Genomic DNA, 12847 nt, shown 5'->3' on the forward strand with positions numbered 1-12847 from the left:
TTGCATCCACCTCAGCGCTTAGCACAGTGCTTGGCACATATTAAGCGCTTAACACCGCAGTTACTATTTTCTCCCTGCGTTTAGTGCAGTGGGGTCATGGGTTCGAATCCCCCTTCTGCCACTGAGCTGTGTGACTGCGGGCGAGTCACTTCACTGGGCCTCAGTTCCCTCATCTGTCGAATGGGGATGAAGACCGTGAGCCTCACGTGGGACGACCCGATGACCCTCTATCTACCCCAGCGCTTAGGACAGTGCTCTGCACGTAGTAAGCACTTCAATACCAACATTATTATTACAGTGTCCAGCACGTAGCGAGCGCTTACCAACTCTCTGCCACTGGTCAGCTGTGTGACCGCGGGCGAGTCGCTTCACTTCTCTGTGCCTCAGTTCCCTCCTCTGTAAAATGGGGATTAAGACAGCCTCACGTGGGACGATCTCCCCCAGCGCTTAGAACGGTGCCCTGCACATAGTAAGCGCTTAATAAATACCAACATTATTATTACCGTGACGATGATTAACAAATAGCATCCTTATCGTGAGGATGATTCTCCCCCGATCAGACCGTAAGCCCGTCAAACGGCAGGGACCGTCTCTTATCTGTTGCCGACTTGTTCATTCCAAGCGCTCAGTCCGGTGCTCTGCACCTAGGAAGCGCTCAGTAAATACTACTGAATGGACGAACGTAGTGAGCGCTTAACCAATACCAACATCATCATCATCATCATCACCCCAGTTGACGATTCTTAGGATGAGAAGCGGGGTGGCTCGGTGGAAGGAGGCCGGGCTTGGGAGTCACAGGTCGTGGGTTCCAATCCTGGGTCGGGGAGAGGGGAGAATCGGTGACTGGGGAGAGGGGGCGGCCTTCGGGCGGGACGTCGAGGGTCGGAGCGGGCCCCGGCCGACCGGGGTGGGCCGAGGAGGAGGAGGCCGAGGCCTCGGAGCCCGGCGGGGCGGGGAGACGGAGGAGTCTACTACGGGAATATTCCCTTGTAATGAGAGATGTCTTTCCTGCTCCCCCAATGCCAGACAGATTAGAAAAGATGGTCCGTTTTAAGCTACGGAGCAGTTGGACGGATCGGTTTGCGCTAAGTGTGTTCCGGGGGGTTGGGAAAATTTAACCTTCATTCTCAGCTGTCGCAAGGTTAGGGGTCGGGAACGGCCTGGGAAGGAGGGGGGTGGGGGAAGCTCCCCACTTGGGATCGGCATTCCGGAGGAGGAGAGCCGGGAGGGTGGCAAGGACGCGGCTCGGGAGCCGCGGGCCCAAAGGGTCGCGGAGGCGGCCAAGAGGCGGGCGGCCCACGGGCCTCGCCTCGCCCAGGCCCCGGTAGGAAGCGGGGAGGAGAATCGGCCCCACGATAAGGATGCTGTCTGTCAATCGTCATCATCCTGGTAATAATAATGTTGGTATTTATTAAGCGCTTGCTACGTGCAGAGCGCCGTTCTAAGCGCTGGGGGACGTACGGGGTCATCGGGTCGGCCCACGGTCTTCATCCCCCTTCTGCAGATGAGGTCACTGAGACGCAGAGGAAGTGAAGTGACTTGCCCACGGTCACACGGGTGGCCGAGTTGGGATTCGAACCCATGACCTCGGACTCCCAAGCCCAGGCTCTTTCCATTGAGTCACGTTGCTAAGCGCTTACTACGTGCCAAACACTGTTCTAAGTGCCGGGGAGGGGGAGATGGAAGCTAATAATAATGATAATGTTGGTATTTAAGCGCTTACTATGCGCAGAGACTGTTCGAAGCGCTGGGGTGGACTCAGGGGAATCGGGTCGGCCCACGTGGGGCTCACGGTCTTAATCCCCATTTTACAGATGAGGTCGCTGAGGCCCAGAGAAGCGAAGCGACTCGCCCACGGTCCCACAGCCGCCGAGTGGCGGAGCCGGCCTTCGAACCCATGACCTCCGACTCCGAAGCCCGGGCTCTTCTCGCTGAGCCGCGCTGCTTCTCACCGGGTTGTCCCACTTGGGGCTCCCAGTCTTCAGCCCCATTTTCCAGAAGAGGTCACTGAGGCCCAGAGAAGTGAAGGGACTCGCCCCCAAGTCGCAGGAGCCGGGATTAGAACCCACGACCTCTGACTCCCAAGCCCGGCCTGCTTCCACTAAGCCACGCTGCTCCTCATCGCAAGGATCGCATAACTGGGGGAGTTGAGCGCTCGCTACGTGCCCGGCACTGTACTAGACGCGGGGAGAGATATTAGTAACTGCCATGTTAAGATGCCAGCGGGGCGCCCAGACGGGTCCCCGTCCCTCCGCCTCCATTCGTCCATTCAGTCGTACTTACTGAGCGCTTACTGCGTGCAGAGCAGTTAGACTGCGTGCAGATCGACGTTAGATCCATCAGGGGCTATTTACTGAGCGCTTTCTGTGCGAGAAACGGGGCGACTCAGCGGAAAGAGGCCGCACTTGGGAGTCAGAGGTGGTGGGTTCTAATCCCCGCTCCACTGCTCATCGGCTGGGTGACTCGGGGGCCAGTCGCTTCACCTCTCTGGGCCTCGGTGACCTCATCTGGAAAATGGGGATGAAGACGGCGAGCCCCCACGTGGGACCGCTTTGATTCCCCACCCCCCAGCGCTTAGAACGGTGCTTTGCACATAGTAAGCGCTTAACCAATACCACCGTTATTACAAGCCCTTGGGGGAGCCCAGTAGTAATGACGACGGTATTGGTTGAGCGCTTACTGTGTGCCAAGCACTGTACTGAACTCCGGGGCGGATACGAGCCGGTCAAGTTGGACCCGGTCCCTGTCCCCTGTGGGGCTCACGATCTCAATCCCCCATTCTGCAGATGAGGAAACTGAGGCCCAGAGAAGTGGAGAGACTGGCTCAAGGTCACGCGGCGGGCAGGTGGCGGGGGCCGGGATTAGAACCCCCGACCTTCTGACTCGCAGGCCCGCGCTCCGTCATAATAATAATAATAACGATGTCGGTATTTGTTAAGCGCTTACTAGGTGCACAGCACCGTTCTGAGCGCTGGGGGAGACACGGGGTCATCGGGTTGTCCCCCGTGGGGCTCCCGGTCTTCATCCCCATTTTACAGATGGGGGAACTGAGGCACAGAGAAGCTCCATCCACTGGGCCGTGCTGCCTCTCGCGGTGCGTAGCTCTGGGGGCGAGTTCGGGCCTCAATGCCTCGGGCTTTGGCCACGCCAGGTGGGCGGCCAGAAAGCAGCGTGGCTCAGTGGAAAGAGCCCGGGCTGGGGAGTCGGAGGTCACGGGTTCGACTCCCGGCTCCGCCCCTTGGCAGCTGCGGGACTGTGGGCGAGTCACTTCCCTTCTCAGTGCCTCAGTGACCTCATCTGGAAAAGGGGGACGAAGACTGGGAGCCCCACGTGGGACCACCTGATGACCCTGTATCTCCTCCAGCGCTTAGAACAGTGCTCTGCACAGAGTAAGCGCTTAACAAATACCATCAGGCCCCGATTAGACTGCGAGCCCGTCAATGCGCAGGGATCGTCTCTATCTGTTGCCGAATCGTCCGCTCCGAGCGCTCAGTGCAGGGCTCTGCGCATGGTAAGCGCTCAATAAATACAATCGAAAGCCGGTGGATCGAGGGTTGCCCGAGGCCGAGAGTCAAAAGGACCTGGGTTCTAATCCTCCCTCTGGCCCTGGCCTGCTGCGCGACCTTGGGAAAGTCCCTTCGCCTCTCTGGGCTTCAGCTTCCTCGTCTGTAAAATGGGGATAAAGACGGGGAGCCCCACGTGGGACAACCTGATCCCCCTATGTCTACCCCAGCGCTTAGAACAGTGCTCGGCACATAGTAAGCGCTTAACAGATACCAACATTATTATTAACCGCCGGACCCACTAAGCCGCGCCGCTTCTCCGAATCAACATCACGTCCCCTCGGAGAGGCCTCGTCCGAGCTCTCGTTTCTCCCTCTCCTTTCCGCGTCGGCCTCGCGCTCGGATCTTGCCCCTTTAAGCGCTCGGTCTCCCCCCCCCCCGGCCAGTCCTCGGCGCTTACGACCATATCTGTCCACCCGCCCCGTTCCCTCCCCGTAATCTATTTTGGTGCCCGTCTCCCGCTCCGCGAGCTCCCGGTGGAGGAGGCACGTGCGTCGTCTCTCCTCCCTAGCGCTCGGCCCGGCGCTCCGCGCCGATGCCGGTGACCGGGCGATCGATCTACCGAGTGGTCTGGGGCTTCCCGCCCTCCGACGCCCCAACCGTCCATCCCTGACCGTCCCCGGTGACCCACGGTCCCGGCGGAGGTGGGACCCGGGGGTCAGACGTTCCCCCTCGGCGCCGCCCACCCCCTTCCGGGGTCCGCCCGCCTCCCGCTCCCCTCACCGCGAGGGAGGTCACGCCAGGGTCACCGGCGGCCTGGCTCCCGTCGGGCCATCTTGAACGGCCGGGTCACCGCCCTACGCCTCGCCGCGGCTCCGCCCCGGCTCCACCGGGGCCTAGCGGGTAGAGCCCGGGCCCCGGAGTGGCGGGGACCTGGGTTCTAATCCCCGCGGCGGGTCGCTTCACTCCTCTGGGCCTCCGTCTGTAAAAGGGGGCTGGGGCCGGTGAGCCCCACGTGGGACGGGGACCCGTTCCGCTCGTATCCACCCCGAGCCGACACGTAACGAGCGCTTGACAGATGCCCCCAAAGAAACAGGGCCCCGAGTTATCCGCCTGAGTGGCGTCCAGTGCCCGAGCCGTCTCGTTCCCGTCCGTCCCTCTCCCCCGATTAGACCCTAAACCCGTCACTGGGCAGAGATTGTCTGTTGCCGAGTCGTCCGTTCCAAGCGCTCGGTACGGTGTCCTGCACGTAGCAAGCGCTCAGTGAATGCTGTCGAATGAAGGAACGGTCCCAGGCTTCCCGGGGGTCGGGGACAGCGGGAAGGGGCGGCCGTCCGGTAAAGGAGCCACCGAGCTGAGGGGGAGAAAGAGGAGGACGAGTCCGTCGGCCTGGGGGATTTAGCGAGCACTCGCGGTGTGCGCGGCGCCGTTCTAAGCCCCCGGGAGAGTCCACTCCGCTACCTGACCCAATCCCCGCCCAGGGAGCTGAGTCCAGTCGAGACCGTGACCTCGACGTCCCTCCATCTCGCCGCCGACCCCTTACCTCGGCCCGCCCTCCCCCTTCTCCGAGGGCAGTCTTGGTTTCTCGAAATCCCCACTCCCGCCACTCCTAACTAAGCCATCTCTCCCCCGCCTCCTTCCTCTCCCTTCCGGGTCGCCCTCGCAGACGGAGAGAACGGCGCGGGGGTCGTCCCCCCGGGGGCTCGGAGCCGCCCCCTTCTCTTGCCCTTGAGAGTTGCCTTCCCCCGACCCGGCGGGGGGCCGGAGGGGAGGCCGAGACGGCTCGGAGGGTCTCCCCTTACACACGGACACCTGTGCCTTTTGGGGGGGGGGGGGCACACTGGCATAGTTCACCGGGCCGAGGCGGGAGGGCCGGCGCCCTCCCGTCTCCTTCCAGCCGCCTTAATAATAACCGTGGTATTCGTCGGGCGCTTACTACGCGCCGGGCCCCGCTCCGAGAGCCGGGGCAGGTACAAGCTAATAATAACTGGGGGATCCGTCGAGCGCTTACCACTCGAGCAGGGTTGAGCGCTGCGATAGAGCCAAGCTGATCGGGAGAGGCGGCGGGGCCCAGGGGAAAGAGCCCGGCCTTGGAAGTCAGAGGTCAGGGGTTCGAATCCCCGGCTCCGCCACTGGATGATGATGTCGGTATTCGTTGAGCGCTCACTATGTGCCGAGCACCGTTCTAAGCGCCGGGGTAGACGCGGGGGGAATCGGGTCGTCCCACGTGGGGCTCACGGTCTTCATCCCCCTTTTACAGATGAGGGACCTGAGGGGCCGAGAAGTGAAGCGACTCGCCCACGGTCACCCAGCTGCCGAGTGGCAGAGCCGGGATTCGAACCCATGAACTCTGACTCCAAAGCCCGGGCTCTTTCCACTGAGCCACGCTGCTTCTCTAGGGTCACTGTGGCAAGTCATGTAACTTCTCTGAGCCTCAGTTCCCTCATCCGTACAACCTTGAGCCCCACGTGGGACAATCTGATCGCCCCGTATCTACTCCAGCGCTAAGAACAGTGCTCTGCACATAGTAAGCGCTTAACAGAGGCCAACATTATTAATCGGGCCCAGTTCCCGGCCCCCCCCGGCCCCGGGGCTCACGGTCTTGACGCCCGCTTTACAGATGAGGCCCGGAGAAGGGAAGGGACTTGCTCGAGGTCACCCAGCGGACAGGAGGCAAACCTGGGATTAGAACCCCGGACCTTCCGACTCCCAGACCTGGGTTCTACCCACTAGGCTGTGCCGCTTCCGCCCGTGGCCGCCCGAGTTTAGGTGCCGATTAATCGATCGATCGTATTTATTGGAGTCCTGCAAGGCTCAGTTAATTATTAATAATAATGTTGGTATTTGTTAAGCGCTTACTATGTGCAGAGCACCGTTCTAAGCGCTGGGATAGCTACAGGGCAGTCGGGTCGTCCCACGTGAGGCTCACAGTCTTCATCCCCATTTTCCAGATGAGGGAACTGAGGCCCAGGGAAGTGAAGCGACTCGCCCACAGCCACCCAGCTGACAAGTGGCGGAGCCGGGATTCGAACCCATGACCTCTGACTCCCAAGCCCGGGCTCTTTCCACCGAGCCACGCCGCTAGTGTTGGTATTTGTCAAGCGCTCACTATGGGCTGCTCTAAGCGCTGGGGGAGATACAGGGTGATTAGATGGTCCCACGTGAGGCTCCCAGGCTTCATCCCCATTTTCCAGATGAGGGAACTGAGGCACAGAAAAGTGAGTGACCTGCCCAGAGTCACACAGCTGACAAGAGGAGGAGCAGGGATTAGAACCCAAGACCGCCGACTCCCAAGCCCGGGCTCTCTCCACTGAGCCCCGCTGCTTGGCTTGAAGAAGCAGGAAGCGGCGTGGCCCAGTGAGGCAGCGCGGCTCAGCGGAAGGAGGCCGGGCTTGGGAGTCAGAGGTCATGGGTTCGAATCCCAGCTCTGCCGCTTGTCAGCTGGGTGACTGCGGGCAAGTCACTTCACTGGGCCTCAGTTCCCTCATCTGTAAAACGGGGCTGAACTGCGAGCCTCATGTGGGAGAACCTGATGACCCTGCGTCTCCCCCGGCGCTCAGAACAGCGCTCTGCGCATAGTAAGCGCTTAACAGATACCAATATTATTATTATTATTATTAGTGGCTAGAGCCCAGGCCTGCGAGTCAGAAGGACCTGAGTTCTAATCCCCGCTCCGCCACCTGTCTGCCGTGTGAACTTGGGCAAGTCACCTCACTTCTCTGCTTCAGTTACCTCATCTGTAAAATAATGATAATGGCATCTGTTAAGCGTTTACTATGTGCAAAGCACTGTTGTAAGCGCTGGGGAGGATATAAATCCATCAGGTTGCCCCACGTGGGACTCACAGTCTGAATGCCCATTTTCCAGATGAGGGAACCGAGGCCCAGGGAAGCGAAGTGACTTGCCCAAAGTCACACAGCTGACAAGGGGCAGAGCGGGGATTAGAACCCACGACCGCTGCCACTCAAGCCCAGGCTCCTTCCACTTAAAATGACGATCGAGACTGAGTCCTACGTGGGACAGGAACTGTGTCCAACTCAATCACCTTATATCTACCCCAGCGCTTAGTACAGCGCTTGGCACAGAGTAAGCACTTAACAGATATTACGATTATTATTATAATCCCAGAAGCCCACACTCATTATCCTCCTTGACGACTCAGTGGCCGTCAGTCGACGGCCTTACTTGAGTTGTTCTGTTTCGCTTTGCCTTCCGTCTGGGCTGCGAGCCCGTTATTGGGCAGGGCTGGTCTCTATCCGTTGCCAAATTGTTCATTCCAAGCGCTTAGTACAGTGCTCTGCGCATAGTAAGCGCTCAATAAATACCACTGAATGAATACATTGAGCACTATCTGTGTGCGGAGCACTGTACTGGAGTACTACAGCCCTGTAGAGAAGCAGCACGGCCCAATGGAAAGAGGCCGGGCTTGGGAGTCAGAGGTCATGGGTTCGAATCCCGGCTCTGCCCCCTTGGCAGCTGGGTGACTGCGGGCGAGCCACTTCACTTCTCTGTCCCTCAGTTCCCTCACCCAGAAAATGGGGATGAAGACCGGGAGCCTCACGTGGGACGACCCGATGACCCCGCATCTCCCCCAGCGCTTAGAACGGCGCTCTGCACAGAGTAAACGCTTAACAGATACCAACGTTATTATTATTATTACCGAGCACTGGGGGAGATGCCAGTGCAATCAAGTTGGCACACAATCCCTGCTCGCCAGGAACTTACAATCGTCGTCCTTCGGGCCCCGGCTTCGGCCAGCCGGTAGACCCTACCATTTTTCCTCCACGTTTTCCAGCTCCAACCCTTCTCTCGACGGAATTTACGAAGCCCCTTCCGCCGAGGCTCAAACACGCGTCAACCCACCCGTCTCCCCCACCGGCCTCTCTGCCTTCCACCTCTCTCCCCTCCGCTCTGCTTTATCTGCTGCCCTTTAGGGTCGGTTTTCAGGTGCTCGGTTTCGCACCTGGTTCTCAACTCTCCTAAAATCACACCCTCCTTGGGCACGCCTTCCCCGGAATAATTCCCCACCACCTGAACTGAATCAACCCAACGGCTCCCCTTAGGATTTCCGCGTTTATCCCCGGCCTCAGCAATCTTAGGGGGTTATTATTCTTGTCATTATCATAAGGGTATCTGTGAAGTGCTTAATAATAATAATAATGTTGGTATGGGTTAAGCGCTTACTATGTGCAGAGCACTGTTCTAAGCCCTGGGGGAGATACGGGGTCATCGGGTTGTCCCACGTGAGGCTCACAGTTATTCCCCTTTTTCCCGATGAGGTAACTGAGGCACAGAGAAGTGAAGTGACTCGCCCACAGTCACCCAGTTGACAAGTGGCAGAGCTGGGATTCGACCCCGTGACCTCTGACTCCAAAGCCCGGGCTCTTTCCACTGAGCCAATCTGTGAAGTGCTTATTATTAATAATAATAATAATAATACTGATAATAGTTGGTATTTGTTAAGAGCTTACTATGTGCAGAGCACCGTTCTAAGCGCCGGGGTAGATACAGGGACATCGGGTTGTCCCACGTGAGGCTCACGGTCTTAATCTCCATTTTCCGGATGAGGGAACTGAGGCACCGAGAAGCGAAGTGACTCGCCCACAGTCACCCAGCTGACAAGGGGCGGGGCCGGGATTCGAACCCATGACCTCTGGTTCCCAAGCCCGGGCTCTTTCCTCTAAGCCACGCTGCTTCTCTATAATGTTGGTATTCGTTAAGCGCTTACTGTGTGCGGGGCACTGTTCTAAGCGCTGGGGGAGAGACAGGGTCATCGGGTTGTCCCCCGTGGGGCTCACCGTCTTCATCCCCATTTTCCAGATGAGGGAACCGAGGCCCACAGAAGGGAAGTAAAGGAGCGGTGCGGCCCAGAGCCCAGACCTGGGAATCGGAGAGACCCTGGGGCGCCGGTCCCCGTCCCGATGATGTTGGTATTTGTTAAGCGCTTACCGTGTGCCGAGCACTGTTCTAAGCGCTGGGGTAGACACGGGGGATTCAGGTCGTCCCCCGTGGGGCTCACGGTCTTCACCCCCATTTTACAGATGAGGGAACTGAGGCACCGAGAAGTGACTTGCCCAAAGTCACCCAGCTGACGAGTGGCCGGGCTGGGATTCGAACCCATGACCTCTGACTCACCGGCTTCGTGACCGTGGGCGAGTCACTTCTCCTGGCCTCGGTTCCCTCCCCCTGCAAGACGGGGACCCTCTAGACCGTCAGCTTGTTGTCAGCAGGGAACGTTGTCCGCCAGGCCTCTCCGATCGGCGTGGCTCAGTGGAAAGAGCCCGGGCTTTGGAGTCGGGGGTCATGGGTTCGAATCCCGGCTCTGCCCCTCGTCAGCTGCGGGACCGTGGGCGAGTCACTTCACTTCTCCGGGCCTCAGCGACCTCATCTGTAAAACGGGGACGAAGCCCGCGAGCCCCACGTGGGACGACCCGATTCCCCTGTGTCTACCCCCAGCGCTTAGAACGGTGCTCTGCGCATAGTAAGCGCTTAACAAATACCAACGTTATTATTATTATCGGACTCTCCCGGGTGCTTAGTACAGTGCTCTATACTGACTAAGTGCTCAATAAGTACCATCGATGGGGTACTTGATACCTCCCTTCCTCCTACTGTATTAATGTCTCTCTCCCCCGCTAGACCGGCAGCTCGTTGTGAGCAGGGATCGTCCCTAATGACTCCACCGTGTCGTCCTCTTCCAAGAGCTTAGTACAGCGCTCTGCCCGCGCTAAGCGGCGTGGCTCAGTGGAAAGAGCCTGGGCTTCGGTCATGGGTTCGACCCCCGGCCCTGCCACTCGGCAGCTGTGTGACTGTGGGCCGGTCACTTCACTTCCCTGGGCCTCAGTTCCCTCATCTGTCAAATGGGGATGAAGCCCGGGAGCCTCACGTGGGACGACCCGATGACCCTGTAACCCCCCCCCCCCAGCGCTTAACGCAGTGCTCTGCGCACAGTGAGCGCTTAACAAATACCAACATGATTATTATTATAAGCACTCAGTAAATACCACCGATGGATTGGATTATGAGCCCCGTGTGGGACCTGATTATCTCGCCTCGCCCCAGTGCTTAGAAGAGTGCTTGGCACCTAGTAGGCACTTAAAGACCGCGATGATTATTATTATTACTCTACGACCCGGGGATCCCTTTATAGGATATTCATCTTTTCTCCTCCTGATCCATTTGGGCTGCGGGTTCAATGCTGCTTTTTAATAATTACGGTATCGGTTAGGCGCTCACTCTGTGCCAAGCGCCGTTTGCCTCCCTTCTCCGTAAATCATTTAAAGATCACTCGGAGAAGCGGCACGGGCTGGGGGGGTCGGAAAGAGCCGGGTTTGAATTCCCAGCTCCGGCCATTCGGCGGCCGCGTGACCTTGGGCCAGTGACTTAACTTCTCCGCGCCTCCTCCGTAAAATGGGGATCGAGACCGTGAGCCCCACGCGGGACGGGGGCTGCGGCCAACCCGGTTGACTCGTGGCGACTCCAGCGCTCGGTACGGTGCCCGGCACGTAGTAGGTGCTTAACCAACGCCGTAAAAAAACAAATCGGCCCGGCTCCCCATTGGGGTTACGAGCTTCCGCCCGGCCGGACCCACGACTCCCCTTCCCAGCCAACGCTCCAAAGCGTTTAGTACGGCGTTCCGCGCTGGCTCCGTGCCGGGCACTGTGCCAAACGTTGGGGCAGGCACGGGGCCGATCAGGTTGGGCAGGTCGGGTCCCGGGCCGAGCCCGGAAGCCGGTTTCGGCGGGGGGCCGTGATTGCCGATTCCGTCGGAGCGGACTCTCCCAAGCGCTCGGGACAGCGCTCCGCACGGAGTTAGCGCTCGTTAGATCCCGACGGGTCGGGGGACCGGCGGTCGTCCAGCCCGGGCGGGGAGCCGCGGAAGCCGGCACAGCGAAGACGTAGGCCGCGAAGACGTAGGCCGCGAAGGCGGCCTGCGCCAGGCGGGCCGGAGTCGGGACCCCCTCCGCCGTTCCGACGCGCCGGGCCTCGTGCGCCGAGGGGCGCCGAGCGCGGCGGCGAAGACGAAGGTCCCCGTCTCTTCCCGGGCTCCCCGTCCTGCTCTAAGTCCCGGGAGCCTCGGAGCGCCTCCCCTCTCGGGCCCCGGCCCCCGTCCCGGGCTCCGCGCCCCACCCCCCGCCCCGGCAGCTGGCCCGGCTTGGGGGGCAGATATAGCTTCGGGCCGGGGGGCTTCCCGCAGCTGTCGTGGAGCCGCTCCGATTCCGGGGCTTCTTCTAGGAGGGGTTCGAGCTCAGGCGAGGGGACGGATGAGCCGACGGATAAAGGAAAAATCAGGATTTCTAGTTTCGACGCCGAGGCCCCGGGCCCGGCCCTCCACTCCCCGGCTCCGCTCTCGGGCCGGGGCCCAGTTCGGTGACCCCTGTCACGTCCATCCCACCCCCGTCCCCCCGCGAGGGGGGGAATCACCCCCAAATTCACTCTGCCGCTGCCCGGAGGGGAGACCCCCGGGGTTCAGGACCCCCGCGCCGGTGTCGGTCTCTCTGCCGGGGGTTCGGTGGGGGGACCCTCGGAGGGTGGGGGCAGAGCCCGGCTTGGACGGCCGCTCCCCCGGGCGGAGGAGGGGGGAGGGGTGAGGAGCCTCGTTGGGTCGGCCTAGTCCTCCGGCGATGGAATTTTAAACTCCCGATCATCTGGACGCTGACCACATTTGGCGAAATGGCTGCTGGCCCCGGTCATGTCTATATATACATTTTCGGGCCGAAAAAAGGGACCGGGGAGCCGGCCCGCGGCCCCCCCCACAGCCCCGCCCCGACGGGAGCGGGGACTCGGCCTGCCCAAATTTAGGGCCGGGGGCCGAGCCCGGGGACCAGCGGAGCCTATAAAGGCGCAGACGGATGAAACGGGCCTCAGAGGCGAGCGCGGAAGGGTGAGGTGAGTCCGGGGGGGGGGCTTCCCTCGACCGCGACGGGGCCCCGAGGGTCCGCGAGGCCGCCGGGTCCCGGCCCGGGGTCCTCCCGCCCTCCCCGGGGGGCGTGTTTGGGTGCGTGCGGGGGGTTTCGACCCGGGTCCGGTGTCGTCGTGGCCCCGTGAGCCTCCGTGATCCCCCTCCATCCCCGCCTCGCCCGGTCCCTGGCCGGCGGGCTCCCTCGATAATGACCACCGTGGTATCTGTTAAACGCTTACTCTGGGCCAGGCGCTCTACTAAGCGCTGGGGTGGATACGAGCCTATCGGGTCGGACGACACGGGGCTCACCGTCTCCGTCCCCATCTTCCAAGGGAGGGAACCGAGGCCCGGGGAGGCGAAGCGACCGGCCCAAGGTCACCCGGCAGACCGGTGGCCGAGCCGGGACTAGAACCCGGGTCCTTCCGACGCCCGGGCCCGGGCT

This window comes from Ornithorhynchus anatinus, chromosome 21, assembly GCF_004115215.2.
Source record: "Ornithorhynchus anatinus isolate Pmale09 chromosome 21, mOrnAna1.pri.v4, whole genome shotgun sequence".
Classification (NCBI taxonomy): Eukaryota; Metazoa; Chordata; class Mammalia; order Monotremata; family Ornithorhynchidae; genus Ornithorhynchus; species Ornithorhynchus anatinus.